A 14,014-nucleotide genomic window follows, 5' to 3' on the forward strand; every position below is an offset into this window, starting at 1 on the left:
AGGACATACCTGCATCCTATTGGACTCACTTGTCTTGGTTAAATCCAGCTTATTTGAAAACTTATGGTGCTGCTGCTTCTGATCATGGCAGTGCTGCTTCTGACAAGGCTGTTCTTTGGTGGGCCTAGGTGACATCACAATCTCCATGGTTACATACACAACAAAGGTCAGATGTTGTTTACACCTGGCCATGCCAGTGGTATTGAGTAGCATATCACAGTGCTAAGGGTCCTGGATGCAACAATCTTTCAATGGGGAATAGCCGCACTGAGTTTGTCAAGTGCACCCATGTTTGCAACTCCAACAATACACACATATGTATGTATGTATGTATGTTGTATGTATGTATGTATGTGTATCTATCTATCTATCTATCTATCTCTTTCTCTCTCTCTATATGTGTATATATATATATATATATATATATATATATAATTTTTTTTTCTTTTAAATTTATATATATATATATATATATAGAGAGAGAGAGAGATGGAAATACTTTTTTAAACATGTTTTCACCTTTTTTTTACCTTCTTCTTTTCTTCTCTCCATGTTTTCCTTCTTTCCTCCTTTTTTCCTATGCTGCTGCTTCTTATTTTACTCCTTTTTCAGACCCTATCATTGCACTATTGCTTATTCAATACCACCAGCAGATGGAGACACTATATTACAACATTAGTCGTGAGCAGCAGTTTGTACAAACAAATGCCTCATAGCTGATGTCCTATCCATTATTGCAATGGATGGCTGGCTGGCAACATTTGTTTTAATTATTCCAATACCACAGTACCAATGCATGGTCAATCAACAGCAATGACACCCCCATGTCAATTAACAAGATTCAGCACCCACTACCTGAAAGACAGCTACCTATCATGTCATGTCCAACCTGCACAGGTGTGCTGGTTGCTGAGCTTATTCAATTAAAGAGGACATTCAGCAGCAGCAGTCATGTGCCTGGTCGCTCCAACAGGGGCCAGACACAAGCGGCACCATCTATTGTCTTTTGCCTGCAGTAGGGGCCCACTGGACTAGCCAGCAAGCAGCTGCAGCAAATAAACAGGTAATCTTTCTTTCCAACACTGAACCCTGGTGGTGCATTTAATATATGCTACCAGATAGGGGACATATCAGATATTAAACTGATATAAACAGACACCACATTTGATACCAGCCAAAAGGAAGAATGAGAAGTGATAAATGTGAAAGGGGAGGAACCAACGCTGTCCCCTTCACATGCACCATCACTACTTGTAGGAAGGGAGGCTGGCTGGCAGCCTCCCCTACACACTCTGGCTGGGTGGCAGTCACCCACCAGTACACACAGCAGACCCTAAACCCATATCATTATTGCTAAGCAGGAAGATGGGAGTCCATTTTACTCTGATGAACCATTTTTAAATGCAATCCATAACCTGGCTTTGGCAGGAACCCTTCTTACTCCTCCTACTTGCATTTGATACTGGGTTTAGGATCTGCATAGGAAACACACACACACACACAAGCACACACTTACCTGTGTTGCCTGCTGACGCCTCCTTGGCTGTCCCCAAACGGTATAAAACCAACAGCCACGGGAAGCTGTAAGGATAGAGGACATACCTGCATCCTATTGGACTCACTTGTCTTGGTTAAATCCAGCTTATTTGAAAACTTATGGATCTGCTGCTTCTGCTCATGGCAGTGCTGCTTCTGACAAGGCTGTCCTTTGGTGGGCCTAGGTGACATCACAATCTCCATGGTTACATACACAACAAAGGTCAGATGTTGTTTACACCTGGCCATGCCAGTGGTATTGAGTAGCATATCACAGTGCTAAGGGTCCTGGATGCAACAATCTTTCAATGGGGAATAGCCGCACTGAGTTTGTCAAGTGCACCCATGTTTGCAACTCCAACAATACACACATATGTATGTATATATGTATGTATGTATGTATGTATGTATGTATGTATGTATGTATCTATCTCTTTCTCTCTTTCTATATGTATATATATATATAGAGAGAGAGAGAGAGAGAGAGAGAGAGAGAGAGAGAGAGAGAGAGAGAGATGGAAATACTTTTTTAAACATGTTTTCACCTTTTTTTTTAACCTTCTTTTTTTCTTCTCTCCATGTTTTCCTTCTTTCCTCCTTTTTTCCTATGCTGCTGCTTCTTATTTTTCTTCTTTTTCAGACCCTATCATTGCACCATTGCTTATTCAATACCACCAGCAGATGGAGACACTATATTACAACATTAGTTGTGAGCAGCAGTTTGTACAAACAAATGCCTCATAGCTGATGTCCTATCCATTATTGCAATGGATGGTTGGCTGGCAACATTTGTTTTTATTATTCCAATACCACAGTACCAATGCATGGTCAATCAACAGCAATGACACCCCCATGTCAATTAACAAGATTCAGCACCCACTACCTGAAAGACAGCTACCTATCATGTCATGTCCAACCTGCACAGGTGTGCTGGTTGCTGAGCTTATTCAATTAAAGAGGACATTCAGCAGCAGCAGTCCTGTGCCTGGTCGCTCCAACAGGGGCCAGACACAAGCGGCACCACCTATTGTCTTTTGCCTGCAGTAGGGGCCCACTGGACTAGCCAGCAAGCAGCTTCAGCAGTAAATAAACAGGTAATCTTTCTTTCCAACACTGAACCCTGGTGGTGCACTTAATATATGCTACCAGATAGGGGACATATCAGATAGTAAACTGATATAAACAGACACCACATTTGATACCAGCCAAAAGGAAGAATGAGAAGTGATAACTGTGAAAGGGGAGGAACCAACGCTGTCCCCTTCACATGCACCATCACTACTTGTAGGAAGGTAGGCTGGCTGGCAGCCTCCCATACACACTCTGGCTGGGTGGCAGTCACCCACCAGTACACACAGCAGGCCCTAAACCCATATCATTATTGCTAAGCAGGAAGATGGGAGTCCATTTCACTCTGATGGACCATTTTTAAATGCAATCCATAACCTGGCTTTGGCAGGATCCCTTCTTACTCCTCCTACTTGCATTTGATACTGGGTTTAGGATCTGCATAGGAAACACACACACACACACACACACACACACACAAGCACACACTTACCTGTGTTGCCTGCTGACGCCTCCTTGGCTGTCCCCAAACGGTATAAAACCAACAGCCACGGGAAGCTGTAAGGATAGAGGACATACCTGCATCCTATTGGACTCACTTGTCTTGGTTAAATCCAGCTTATTTGAAAATTTATGGTGCTGCTGCTTCTGATCATGGCAGTGCTGCTTCTGACAAGGCTGTTCTTTGGTGGGCCTAGGTGACATCACAATCTCCATGGTTACATACACAACAAAGGTCAGATGTTGTTTACACCTGGCCATGCCAGTGGTATTGAGTAGCATATCACAGTGCTAAGGGTCCTGGATGCAACAATCTTTCAATGGGGAATAGCCGCACTGAGTTTGTCAAGTGCACCCATGTTTGCAACTCCAACAATACACACATATGTATGTATGTATGTATGTTGTATGTATGTATGTATGTATGTATGTATGTGTATCTATCTATCTATCTATCTCTTTCTCTCTTTCTATATGTGTATATATATATATATATATAGAGAGAGAGAGAGAGAGAGAGAGAGAGATGGAAATACTTTTTTAAACATGTTTTCACCTTTTTTTTTAACCTTCTTTTTTTCTTCTCTCCATGTTTTCCTTCTTTCCTCCTTTTTTCCTATGCTGCTGCTTCTTATTTTTCTTCTTTTTCAGACCCTATCATTGCACTATTGCTTATTCAATACCACCAGCAGATGGAGACACTATATTACAACATTAGTTGTGAGCAGCAGTTTGTACAAACAAATGCCTCATAGCTGATGTCCTATCCATTATTGCAATGGATGGTTGGCTGGCAACATTTGTTTTTATTATTCCAATACCACAGTACCAATGCATGGTCAATCAACAGCAATGACACCCCCATGTCAATTAACAAGATTCAGCACCCACTACCTGAAAGACAGCTACCTATCATGTCATGTCCAACCTGCACAGGTGTGCTGGTTGCTGAGCTTATTCAATTAAAGAGGACATTCAGCAGCAGCAGTCCTGTGCCTGGTCGCTCCAACAGGGGCCAGACACAAGCGGCACCACCTATTGTCTTTTGCCTGCAGTAGGGGCCCACTGGACTAGCCAGCAAGCAGCTGCAGCAGTAAATAAACAGGTAATCTTTCTTTCCAACACTGAACCCTGGTGGTGCACTTAATATATGCTACCAGATAGGGGACATATCAGATATTAAACTGATATAAACAGACACCACATTTGATACCAGCCAAAAGGAAGAATGAGAAGTGATAACTGTGAAAGGGGAGGAACCAACGCTGTCCCCTTCACATGCACCATCACTACTTGTAGGAAGGTAGGCTGGCTGGCAGCCTCCCATACACACTCTGGCTGGGTGGCAGTCACCCACCAGTACACACAGCAGGCCCTAAACCCATATCATTATTGCTAAGCAGGAAGATGGGAGTCCATTTCACTCTGATGGACCATTTTTAAATGCAATCCATAACCTGGCTTTGGCAGGAACCCTTCTTACTCCTCCTACTTGCATTTGATACTGGGTTTAGGATCTGCATAGGAAACACACACACACACACACACACACAAGCACACACTTACCTGTGTTGTCTGCTGACGCCTCCTTGGCTGTCCCCAAACGGTATAAAACCAACAGCCACGGGAAGCTGTAAGGATAGAGGACATACCTGCATCCTATTGGACTCACTTGTCTTGGTTAAATCCAGCTTATTTGAAAACTTATGGTGCTGCTGCTTCTGATCATGGCAGTGCTGCTTCTGACAAGGCTGTTCTTTGGTGGGCCTAGGTGACATCACAATCTCCATGGTTACATACACAACAAAGGTCAGATGTTGTTTACACCTGGCCATGCCAGTGGTATTGAGTAGCATATCACAGTGCTAAGGGTCCTGGATGCAACAATCTTTCAATGGGGAATAGCCGCACTGAGTTTGTCAAGTGCACCCATGTTTGCAACTCCAACAATACACACATATATATGTATGTATGTATGTATGTATGTATGTATGTATGTATGTATGTGTATCTATCTATCTATCTATCTATCTCTTTCTCTCTCTCTATATGTATATATATATATATATATATATATATATATAATTTTTTTTTCTTTTAAATATATATATATATATATATATATATATATACATATATAGAGAGAGAGAAATGGAAATACTTTTTTAAACATGTTTTCACCTTTTTTTTACCTTCTTTTTTTCTTCTCTCCATGTTTTCCTTCTTTCCTCCTTTTTTCCTATGCTGCTGCTTCTTATTTTTCTTCTTTTTCAGACCCTATCATTGCACTATTGCTTATTCAATACCACCAGCAGATGGAGACACTATATTACAACATTAGTTGTGAGCAGCAGTTTGTACAAACAAATGCCTCATAGCTGATGTCCTATCCATTATTGCAATGGATGGCTGGCTGGCAACATGTGTTTTAATTATTCCAATACCACAGTACCAATGCATGGTCAATTAACAAGATTCAGCACCCACTACCTGAAAGACAGCTACCTATCATGTCATGTCCAACCTGCACAGGTGTGCTGGTTGCTGAGCTTATTCAATTAAAGAGGACATTCAGCAGCAGCAGTCCTGTGCCTGGTCGCTCCAACAGGGGCCAGACACAAGCGGCACCACCTATTGTCTTTTGCCTGCAGTAGGGGCCCACTGGACTAGCCAGCAAGCAGCTGCAGCAAATAAACAGGTAATCTTTCTTTCCAACACTGAACCCTGGTGGTGCACTTAATATATGCTACCAGATAGGGGACATATCAGATATTAAACTGATATAAACAGACACCACATTTGATACCAGCCAAAAGGAAGAATGAGAAGTGATAACTGTGAAAGGGGAGGAACCAACGCTGTCCCCTTCACATGCACCATCACTACTTGTAGGAAGGTAGGCTGGCTGGCAGCCTCCCATACACACTCTGGCTGGGTGGCAGTCACCCACCAGTACACACAGCAGGCCCTAAACCCATATCATTATTGCTAAGCAGGAAGATGGGAGTCCATTTCACTCTGATGGACCATTTTTAAATGCAATCCATAACCTGGCTTTGGCAGGAACCCTTCTTACTCCTCCTACTTGCATTTGATACTGGGTTTAGGATCTGCATAGGAAACACACACACACACACACACACACACACAAGCACACACTTACCTGTGTTGTCTGCTGACGCCTCCTTGGCTGTCCCCAAACGGTATAAAACCAACAGCCACGGGAAGCTGTAAGGATAGAGGACATACCTGCATCCTATTGGACTCACTTGTCTTGGTTAAATCCAGCTTATTTGAAAACTTATGGTGCTGCTGCTTCTGATCATGGCAGTGCTGCTTCTGACAAGGCTGTTCTTTGGTGGGCCTAGGTGACATCACAATCTCCATGGTTACATACACAACAAAGGTCAGATGTTGTTTACACCTGGCCATGCCAGTGGTATTGAGTAGCATATCACAGTGCTAAGGGTCCTGGATGCAACAATCTTTCAATGGGGAATAGCCGCACTGAGTTTGTCAAGTGCACCCATGTTTGCAACTCCAACAATACACACATATGTATGTATGTATGTATGTATGTAATGTATGTATGTAATGTATGTATGTATGTATCTATCTATCTATCTATCTATCTATCTCTTTCTCTCTTTCTATATGTATATATATATATATATATATATAATTTTTTTTTCTTTTAAATATATATATATATATATATATATATATATATATATATATACATATATAGAGAGAGAGAGAGATGGAAATACTTTTTTAAACATGTTTTCACCTTTTTTTTTAACCTTCTTTTTTTCTTCTCTCCATGTTTTCCTTCTTTCCTCCTTTTTTCCTATGCTGCTGCTTCTTATTTTTCTTCTTTTTCAGACCCTATCATTGCACTATTGCTTATTCAATACCACCAGCAGATGGAGACACTATATTACAACATTAGTTGTGAGCAGCAGTTTGTACAAACAAATGCCTCATAGCTGATGTCCTATCCATTATTGCAATGGATGGTTGGCTGGCAACATTTGTTTTTATTATTCCAATACCACAGTACCAATGCATGGTCAATCAACAGCAATGACACCCCCATGTCAATTAACAAGATTCAGTACCCACTACCTGAAAGACAGCTACCTATCATCTCATGTCCAACCTGCACAGGTGTGCTGGTTGCTGAGCTTATTCAATTAAAGAGGACATTCAGCAGCAGCAGTCCTGTGCCTGGTTGCTGCAACAGGGGCCAGACACAAGCGGCACCACCTATTGTCTTTTGCCTGCAGTAGGGGCCCACTGGACTAGCCAGCAAGCAGCTGCAGCAGTAAATAAACAGGTAATCTTTCTTTCCAACACTGAACCCTGGTGGTGCACTTAATATATGCTACCAGATAGGGGACATATCAGATAGTAAACTGATATAAACAGACACCACATTTGATACCAGCCAAAAGGAAGAATGAGAAGTGATAACTGTGAAAGGGGAGGAACCAACGCTGTCCCCTTCACATGCACCATCACTACTTGTAGGAAGGTAGGCTGGCTGGCAGCCTCCCATACACACTCTGGCTGGGTGGCAGTCACCCACCAGTACACACAGCAGGCCCTAAACCCATATCATTATTGCTAAGCAGGAAGATGGGAGTCCATTTCACTCTGATGGACCATTTTTAAATGCAATCCATAACCTGGCTTTGGCAGGAACCCTTCTTACTCCTCCTACTTGCATTTGATACTGGGTTTAGGATCTGCATAGGAAACACACACACACACACACACACAAGCACACACTTACCTGTGTTGTCTGCTGACGCCTCCTTGGCTGTCCCCAAACGGTATAAAACCAACAGCCACGGGAAGCTGTAAGGATAGAGGACATACCTGCATCCTATTGGACTCACTTGTCTTGGTTAAATCCAGCTTATTTGAAAACTTATGGTGCTGCTGCTTCTGATCATGGCAGTGCTGCTTCTGACAAGGCTGTTCTTTGGTGGGCCTAGGTGACATCACAATCTCCATGGTTACATACACAACAAAGGTCAGATGTTGTTTACACCTGGCCATGCCAGTGGTATTGAGTAGCATATCACAGTGCTAAGGGTCCTGGATGCAACAATCTTTCAATGGGGAATAGCCGCACTGAGTTTGTCAAGTGCACCCATGTTTGCAACTCCAACAATACACACATATGTATGTATGTATGTAATGTATGTATGTAATGTATGTATGTAATGTATGTAATGTATGTAATGTATGTATGTATCTATCTATCTATCTATCTATCTATCTCTTTCTCTCTTTCTATATGTATATATATATATATATATATATATAATTTTTTTTTCTTTTAAATATATATATATATATATATATATATACATATATAGAGAGAGAGAGAGATGGAAATACTTTTTTAAACATGTTTTCACCTTTTTTTTTAACCTTCTTTTTTTCTTCTCTCCATGTTTTCCTTCTTTCCTCCTTTTTTCCTATGCTGCTGCTTCTTATTTTTCTTCTTTTTCAGACCCTATCATTGCACTATTGCTTATTCAATACCACCAGCAGATGGAGACACTATATTACAACATTAGTTGTGAGCAGCAGTTTGTACAAACAAATGCCTCATAGCTGATGTCCTATCCATTATTGCAATGGATGGTTGGCTGGCAACATTTGTTTTTATTATTCCAATACCACAGTACCAATGCATGGTCAATCAACAGCAATGACACCCCCATGTCAATTAACAAGATTCAGCACCCACTACCTGAAAGACAGCTACCTATCATCTCATGTCCAACCTGCACAGGTGTGCTGGTTGCTGAGCTTATTCAATTAAAGAGGACATTCAGCAGCAGCAGTCCTGTGCCTGGTCGCTGCAACAGGGGCCAGACACAAGCGGCACCACCTATTGTCTTTTGCCTGCAGTAGGGTCCCACTGGACTAGCCAGCAAGCAGCTGCAGCAGTAAATAAACAGGTAATCTTTCTTTCCAACACTGAACCCTGGTGGTGCACTTAATATATGCTACCAGATAGGGGACATATCAGATAGTAAACTGATATAAACAGACACCACATTTGATACCAGCCAAAAGGAAGAATGAGAAGTGATAACTGTGAAAGGGGAGGAACCAACGCTGTCCCCTTCACATGCACCATCACTACTTGTAGGAAGGTAGGCTGGCTGGCAGCCTCCCATACACACTCTGGCTGGGTGGCAGTCACCCACCAGTACACACAGCAGGCCCTAAACCCATATCATTATTGCTAAGCAGGAAGATGGGAGTCCATTTCACTCTGATGGACCATTTTTAAATGCAATCCATAACCTGGCTTTGGCAGGAACCCTTCTTACTCCTCCTACTTGCATTTGATACTGGGTTTAGGATCTGCATAGGAAACACACACACACACACACACACACACACACACAAGCACACACTTACCTGTGTTGCCTGCTGACGCCTCCTTGGCTGTCCCCAAACGGTATAAAACCAACAGCCACGGGAAGCTGTAAGGATAGAGGACATACCTGCATCCTATTGGACTCACTTGTCTTGGTTAAATCCAGCTTATTTGAAAACTTATGGTGCTGCTGCTTCTGATCATGGCAGTGCTGCTTCTGACAAGGCTGTTCTTTGGTGGGCCTAGGTGACATCACAATCTCCATGGTTACATACACAACAAAGGTCAGATGTTGTTTACACCTGGCCATGCCAGTGGTATTGAGTAGCATATCACAGTGCTAAGGGTCCTGGATGCAACAATCTTTCAATGGGGAATAGCCGCACTGAGTTTGTCAAGTGCACCCATGTTTGCAACTCCAACAATACACACATATGTATGTATGTATGTATGTTGTATGTATGTATGTATGTGTATCTATCTATCTATCTATCTATCTATCTCTTTCTCTCTCTCTATATGTGTATATATATATATATATATATAATTTTTTTTTCTTTTAAATATATATATATATATACATATATATAGAGAGAGAGAGATGGAAATACTTTTTTAAACATGTTTTCACCTTTTTTTTACCTTCTTTTTTTCTTCTCTCCATGTTTTCCTTCTTTCCTCCTTTTTTCCTATGCTGCTGCTTCTTATTTTACTCCTTTTTCAGACCCTATCATTGCACTATTGCTTATTCAATACCACCAGCAGATGGAGACACTATATTACAACATTAGTCGTGAGCAGCAGTTTGTACAAACAAATGCCTCATAGCTGATGTCCTATCCATTATTGCAATGGATGGCTGGCTGGCAACATTTGTTTTAATTATTCCAATACCACAGTACCAATGCATGGTCAATCAACAGCAATGACACCCCCATGTCAATTAACAAGATTCAGCACCCACTACCTGAAAGACAGCTACCTATCATGTCATGTCCAACCTGCACAGGTGTGCTGGTTGCTGAGCTTATTCAATTAAAGAGGACATTCAGCAGCAGCAGTCCTGTACCTGGTCGCTCCAACAGGGGCCAGACACAAGCGGCACCATCTATTGTCTTTTGCCTGCAGTAGGGGCCCACTGGACTAGCCAGCAAGCAGCTGCAGCAAATAAACAGGTAATCTTTCTTTCCAACACTGAACCCTGGTGGTGCATTTAATATATGCTACCAGATAGGGGACATATCAGATATTAAACTGATATAAACAGACACCACATTTGATACCAGCCAAAAGGAAGAATGAGAAGTGATAACTGTGAAAGGGGAGGAACCAACGCTGTCCCCTTCACATGCACCATCACTACTTGTAGGAAGGGAGGCTGGCTGGCAGCCTCCCATACACACTCTGGCTGGGTGGCAGTCACCCACCAGTACACACAGCAGACCCTAAACCAATATCATTATTGCTAAGCAGGAAGATGGGAGTCCATTTTACTCTGATGGACCATTTTTAAATGCAATCCATAACCTGGCTTTGGCAGGAACCCTTCTTACTCCTCCTACTTGCATTTGATACTGGGTTTAGGATCTGCATAGGAAACACACACACACACACACACAAGCACACACTTACCTGTGTTGCCTGCTGACGCCTCCTTGGCTGTCCCCAAACGGTATAAAACCAACAGCCACGGGAAGCTGTAAGGATAGAGGACATACCTGCATCCTATTGGACTCACTTGTCTTGGTTAAATCCAGCTTATTTGAAAACCTATGGATCTGCTGCTTCTGCTCATGGCAGTGCTGCTTCTGACAAGGCTGTTCTTTGGTGGGCCTAGGTGACATCACAATCTCCATGGTTACATACACAACAAAGGTCAGATGTTGTTTACACCTGGCCATGCCAGTGGTATTGAGTAGCATATCACAGTGCTAAGGGTCCTGGATGCAACAATCTTTCAATGGGGAATAGCCGCACTGAGTTTGTCAAGTGCACCCATGTTTGCAACTCCAACAATACACACATATGTATGTATGTATGTATGTATGTATGTATGTATGTATGTATCTATCTATCTATCTATCTATCTATCTATCTATCTCTTTCTCTCTTTCTATATGTATATATATATATATATAGAGAGAGAGAGAGAGAGAGAGAGAGAGAGAGAGAGAGAGAGAGAGAGAGAGAGAGAGAGAGAGAGAGAGATGGAAATACTTTTTTAAACATGTTTTCACCTTTTTTTTTAACCTTCTTTTTTTCTTCTCTCCATGTTTTCCTTCTTTCCTCCTTTTTTCCTATGCTGCTGCTTCTTATTTTTCTTCTTTTTCAGACCCTATCATTGCACTATTGCTTATTCAATACCACCAGCAGATGGAGACACTATATTACAACATTAGTTGTGAGCAGCAGTTTGTACAAACAAATGCCTCATAGCTGATGTCCTATCCATTATTGCAATGGATGGTTGGCTGGCAACATTTGTTTTTATTATTCCAATACCACAGTACCAATGCATGGTCAATCAACAGCAATGACACCCCCATGTCAATTAACAAGATTCAGCACCAACTACCTGAAAGACAGCTACCTATCATGTCATGTCCAACCTGCACAGGTGTGCTGGTTGCTGAGCTTATTCAATTAAAGAGGACATTCAGCAGCAGCAGTCCTGTGCCTGGTCGCTCCAACAGGGGCCAGACACAAGCGGCACCACCTATTGTCTTTTGCCTGCAGTAAGGGCCCACTGGACTAGCCAGCAAGCAGCTGCAGCAGTAAATAAACAGGTAATCTTTCTTTCCAACACTGAACCCTGGTGGTGCACTTAATATATGCTACCAGATAGGGGACATATCAGATATTAAACTGATATAAACAGACACCACATTTGATACCAGCCAAAAGGAAGAATGAGAAGTGATAACTGTGAAAGGGGAGGAACCAACGCTGTCCCCTTCACATGCACCATCACTACTTGTAGGAAGGTAGGCTGGCTGGCAGCCTCCCATACACACTCTGGCTGGGTGGCAGTCACCCACCAGTACACACAGCAGGCCCTAAACCCATATCATTATTGCTAAGCAGGAAGATGGGAGTCCATTTCACTCTGATGGACCATTTTTAAATGCAATCCATAACCTGGCTTTGGCAGGAACCCTTCTTACTCCTCCTACTTGCATTTGATACTGGGTTTAGGATCTGCATAGGAAACACACACACACACACACACACACAAGCACACACTTACCTGTGTTGTCTGCTGACGCCTCCTTGGCTGTCCCCAAACGGTATAAAACCAACAGCCACGGGAAGCTGTAAGGATAGAGGACATACCTGCATCCTATTGGACTCACTTGTCTTGGTTAAATCCAGCTTATTTGAAAACTTATGGTGCTGCTGCTTCTGATCATGGCAGTGCTGCTTCTGACAAGGCTGTTCTTTGGTGGGCCTAGGTGACATCACAATCTCCATGGTTACATACACAACAAAGGTCAGATGTTGTTTACACCTGGCCATGCCAGTGGTATTGAGTAGCATATCACAGTGCTAAGGGTCCTGGATGCAACAATCTTTCAATGGGGAATAGCCGCACTGAGTTTGTCAAGTGCACCCATGTTTGCAACTCCAACAATACACACATATATATGTATGTATGTTGTATGTATGTATGTATGTATGTATGTATGTATGTATGTGTATCTATCTATCTATCTATCTCTTTCTCTCTCTCTCTCTATATGTATATATATATATATATATATATATATAATTTTTTTTTCTTTTAAATATATATATATATATATACATATATAGAGAGAGAGAGATGGAAATACTTTTTTAAACATGTTTTCACCTTTTTTTTACCTTCTTTTTTTCTTCTCTCCATGTTTTCCTTCTTTCCTCCTTTTTTCCTATGCTGCTGCTTCTTATTTTTCTTCTTTTTCAGACCCTATCATTGCACTATTGCTTATTCAATACCACCAGCAGATGGAGACACTATATTACAACATTAGTTGTGAGCAGCAGTTTGTACAAACAAATGCCTCATAGCTGATGTCCTATCCATTATTGCAATGGATGGCTGGCTGGCAACATTTGTTTTAATTATTCCAATACCACAGTACCAATGCATGGTCAATTAACAAGATTCAGCACCCACTACCTGAAAGACAGCTACCTATCATGTCATGTCCAACCTGCACAGGTGTGCTGGTTGCTGAGCTTATTCAATTAAAGAGGACATTCAGCAGCAGCAGTCCTGTACCTGGTCGCTCCAACAGGGGCCAGACACAAGCGGCACCATCTATTGTCTTTTGCCTGCAGTAGGGGCCCACTGGACTAGCCAGCAAGCAGCTGCAGCAAATAAACAGGTAATCTTTCTTTCCAACACTGAACCCTGGTGGTGCATTTAATATATGCTACCAGATAGGGGACATATCAGATATTAAACTGATATAAACAGACACCACATTTGATACCAGCCAAAAGGAAGAATGAGAA

The 14,014-nt window shown here is 42.0% G+C and overlaps 3 pseudogenes; all 3 read right to left on the reverse strand.

Moving 5' to 3' along the window:
* Positions 1 to 1,090: 1,090 nt before the first annotated feature.
* On the reverse strand, positions 1,091 to 1,193 carry LOC130336645 (U2 spliceosomal RNA; annotated as a pseudogene).
* A 9,523-nt stretch (positions 1,194 to 10,716) lies between these two features.
* LOC130336646 (U2 spliceosomal RNA) lies at positions 10,717 to 10,819 on the reverse strand (annotated as a pseudogene).
* A 3,092-nt stretch (positions 10,820 to 13,911) lies between these two features.
* LOC130336647 (U2 spliceosomal RNA) lies at positions 13,912 to 14,014 on the reverse strand (annotated as a pseudogene).

The sequence above is a fragment of the Hyla sarda genome, unplaced genomic scaffold (genome assembly GCF_029499605.1).
Source record: "Hyla sarda isolate aHylSar1 unplaced genomic scaffold, aHylSar1.hap1 scaffold_488, whole genome shotgun sequence".
Lineage (NCBI taxonomy): Eukaryota > Metazoa > Chordata > Amphibia > Anura > Hylidae > Hyla > Hyla sarda.